Below are 4,503 nucleotides of genomic sequence, written 5' to 3'. Positions count from 1 at the left end.
CTTTTTAAAATTAACAAACACATTTTAATATCATGTATGTATCAATAACGGAAAAAATAAGAGACCAAATAAAAATGATAAGTTCCTTTGATTTTGCCAAATTAAAAACCTCTGGAATATAATCATGAGGAAGATAGATGACCACAAACCATCAAACCAAGCTGAACTGCTTGAATTTTTGCACTAGGAGTCGAATAAAGTTATCCAAAAGCAGTGTGTAAGACTAGTGGAGGAGAACATGCATGATGCATGATGATTCCACCAAATATTGATTTCTGAACTTTTAAAACTTTATAAATATGAACTTGTTGTCTTTGCATTATTTGAGGTCTGAAAGCTCTGCATCTTTTTTGTTATTACAGACATTTTTCATTTTCTGCAAATAAATGCTCTAAATGACAATATTTTATTTGAAATTTGGGAGAAATGTTGTACTAAATGTCTGTAGTTTATAGAATACTACAACAATGTTCATTTAACTCAAACATATACCTATAAATAGCAACATCAGATATATAATATAAATAAAAAATAGCTTTTACATTACTGAAATAATTGATTCTAAGCATTTGACTGGTAGTGTGGCCGACCCTGCACCCCTGCAGTGAATGTGGGGGTGTGTGTTTAAGAGCGAATGTCTCTTAATCTGTACTTTCCCTGAGCTCAGCCATTCTTTACACAGCTGAGCGCTCAGCTGTTGCTCACACTTGTGCTCCTCCAGAGGCTTGTTGGGGCACACACTGCCCCATATAGCTCCTGTAATGATAATGATTTGCTGATAATCCATAGCAAGGGCACAGACCTCCTGTCACAACCACACACACACACACACACACACACACACAGACAATCACACACACAGAGGGGGTTATTTTAGTTCAGTTCATTTCTTCAGTCTGTGTGTGTTACCAAACACGGCCATTCAGGTGGAAATCACATTTATCGGCATAAAAAAAGATATTGGCTTTGGAGAGATGATCAAATTTGATTAATACTTCACCTTGATATTTGATGGTGTATTCATTAAAGGTGATGTTTATCGTAACACACAGTGTTACCTAGCTAACATTAGCTAAAACATTCCACACTAAAATAAAGTAGTTAACATTAGCTAACCTAGCTAAAGTTAGCTAAAATATTCCCCACTAAAATAAGTAGTTAACATTAGCTAAAATATTCCCCAATGAAATAAAGAAGTTAACATTAGCCTACCTAGTGACGTATCTTGTTGATACGTCAAAAGGGGGAAACCCATCTTTCATTTTCTTTTTTACAACACTAGCTAAAGTTAGTTGAAATATTCCCCACTAAAATAAAGTAGTTTAAGTTAGCTAACCTTGCTAACATTAGCTAAAACATTCCCCACTGAAATAAAGTAGTTTACATTAGCTAACCTTGCTAACGTTAGCTAAAACATTCCCCACTGAAATAAAGTAGTGTACATTAGCTAACCAAGCTAATGTTAGCTAAAACATTCCCCACTGAAATAAAGTAGTTTAAGTTAGCTAACCTTGCTAACATTAGCTAAAATATTCCCCACTGAAATAAAGTAGTTAACATTAGCTAACCTAGCTAACATTAGCTAAAACATTCCCCACTGAAATAAAGGAGTTTATATTAGCTAACCTAGCTAACATTAGCTAAAATATTCCCCACTGAAATAAAGTAGTGTACATTAGCTAACCTAGCTAACGTTAGCTAAAACATTTCCCACTGAAATAAAGTAATAATATTAGCTAACTTAGCTAATGTTAGCTAAAACATTCCCCACTCAAAAAATAGTTAACATTAACTAACCTAGCTAACGTTAGCTAAAATATTCCCCACTAAAATAAAGTAGTTAACATTAGCTAACCTAGCTAACATACGCTAAAACATTTCCCACTGAAACAAAGTAGTTAACATTAGCTAACCTAGCTAACGTTAGCTAAAATATTCTTGACTGAAATAAAGTAGTTTACATTATCTAACCAAGCTAATGTCAGCTAAAACATTCCCCACTGAAATAAAGTAATTTAGTTAACATTAGCTAAACTAGCTAACATTAGCTAAAATATTCCACACTGAAATAAAGTAGTTAACATTAGCTAACCTAGCTAACATTAGCTAAAACTTTCCCCACTGAAATAAAGGAATTAACATAAGCTAACCTAGCTAATGTTAGCTAAAATAGTCCCCACTGAATTAAAGTAGTTAACATTAGCTAACCTAGCTAACGTTAGCTAAAACTTTCCCCACTGAAATAAAGGAATTAACATAAGCTAACCTAGCTAATGTTAGCTAAAATAGTCCCCACTGAATTAAAGTAGTTAACATTAGCTAACCTAGCTAACGTTAGCTAAAATATTCTTGACTGAAATAAAGTAGTTTACATTATCTAACCAAGCTAACATTAGCTAAAACATTCCCCACTGAAATAAAGTAGTTTTCATTTACTAACCTAGCTAACTATCTAGCTAACAACTTTATTAGTAAGTGGTGCTCACCAATAAGTATGTGATGCTCACCAATTTTACCTAAATTTTTTACCAACATTTTACCTATGTTCTTTCAGAGGCTCCGTAGTTTTGCATAATGGAGTTTTAATTAGTGTTTGTGAACATGGTTCTTTCATCTGTTATTTTAATAATTGGAAATCATGATTCAGCTTCGGCTTGAGCCTAAGAAACACTGTTTTAGTAACATAAATTAACAGGACTGAGGGATAAGAAATTTGTTTTGTAAGCTTTCAGAAGTTCCTCTATCGTTCCAGTGTAAAAAATAGTTGTTTTTATGAGATTTTCAGTGGAATTGAAAGAGGAAGAAGACGTTAGCTGGCAGGGTGTGCTGACACTGAAACGTCCGGCCTGTTTGGACCATATAAGTGTTAGCATTTTACAGCTTATTTGGATGACTTTTCCGGATCAGGCCCCAAACAAAGTACTCCCAGAAATCCGCTCAGTGTTTGAGGCTAAGAGCTGCTCCAGCTTGGCTGTCTTGCGTAAGCGGGATGAAATAGTAGGTGCTGTCGCCGGACACAGAGGCTTTTTTGTTTTACCGTGGCTGAAATAAACAGTGCATTGATCAGGTGATGACCTGATTGCTCACTAAGGCCAGTGACCCTGATGTTTGATTGGCCGTCGGCCCTCATTTTCCCAACAGTGGTGATTTGTAGTCCTGCTTGGCAAAGAGATGACTCAGCAAACCGAGGGGAAAAACAGCTTCCTGCGTGAGATAGCGGCATTATTGTCTAAGTTAATAGTTCAGGAAAAGAGCAGAAGCTGATGAGGTCTTCAAAGTCTCAGGCCCATTAGAAAACATCATTCACACTCTCATTCCACACTGACGGCCAAAGCACACAGACGAGCAGAGCCGGCCCAGACTGCCCCTGATTAAGCTGAAGTTGAGACGGTGCCTGGACTATTTCCATTATAGGCCTGAACTGAAAAATTGAGGTGTTTAATTGGGAGGAGGAAGGATGAAGACTTGGCTACTGTGCGAGGTTTACGTGGGCTTCTACACATTTAATTTCATTTGTGATTTATCACTGACCCACAGTACAGATACAGTCGTCACCAAAGACCAGGGTTGTGACGGTTGCATTAAAATACTGCTTCAAATTCAAAACCTCTGGAATATAATCAAGAGGAGGATGGATGATCACAAGCCAACAAACCAAGCTGTACTGCTTGATTTTTTTGCACCAGGAGTAAAGGCATAAAGTTATCCAAAAGCAGTGTGTAAGACTGGTGGAGGAGAACATGCCAGGATGCAGGGTCAACACCGGTAAAAAATACCAAGAGGGAGTAAACATACCATACACAATAAAGAGTTCCAAGAGTCATACATAAGCAAGGTAGTATCAGAGGGTAGGCAAAAATGTGGGCTGGAAAATACAAAAACAAGTCGGAAATGAGATTTGATACAGGCAAGAGAAAAAACGTGAGGAGTAAGTGAAGTGAGAGGGTATGTAGTGTGTGTAACAGGGAAAATCAATATTCAGGGGATTGACCTGCTAGTGCCATTTGCAGTGTTATGTGATCAAGTATGGGAGTGATGTTGGTGTGTTGTGCATTCTGGGTATCGTAGTCCGGAAGCTGGAGATTGCCGGTAGAGCTGAGTGAGGGAGAGATGGGATTGTACCAGGCGTGACACCTGCTACCAGATTACTGGTACATAGTTGTAGAAAGTGCTATATAAATGCATATACCCAGAGTGCCAAATATGAGCATACAAGGACTACAGAATAACACACTATTCTTAAGGGGCACCTAGAGTGATTTGACTGTTGAGGACTTCTTGTGTTCTACAAAAAAAAATTGTGTCCTTATATTAGCTTGTCAGACATATATACATGTAATATATGCACTATTTCTGATTTATTTATTTTCTATATATATTTTGGCTATTCTCTTTTATTGAACCTATCCAATCTCTAAAATTAATGTTTTTTTTTTACTATCATTGATGAACCTTCTGTTCCAATTATTTAGCCCCTCCCCCGATCCATCTATCACTCTCACT

This window comes from Astyanax mexicanus, chromosome 3 (assembly GCF_023375975.1).
Source record: "Astyanax mexicanus isolate ESR-SI-001 chromosome 3, AstMex3_surface, whole genome shotgun sequence".
Lineage (NCBI taxonomy): Eukaryota > Metazoa > Chordata > Actinopteri > Characiformes > Acestrorhamphidae > Astyanax > Astyanax mexicanus.
This window is presented reverse-complemented; position numbering follows the sequence as displayed.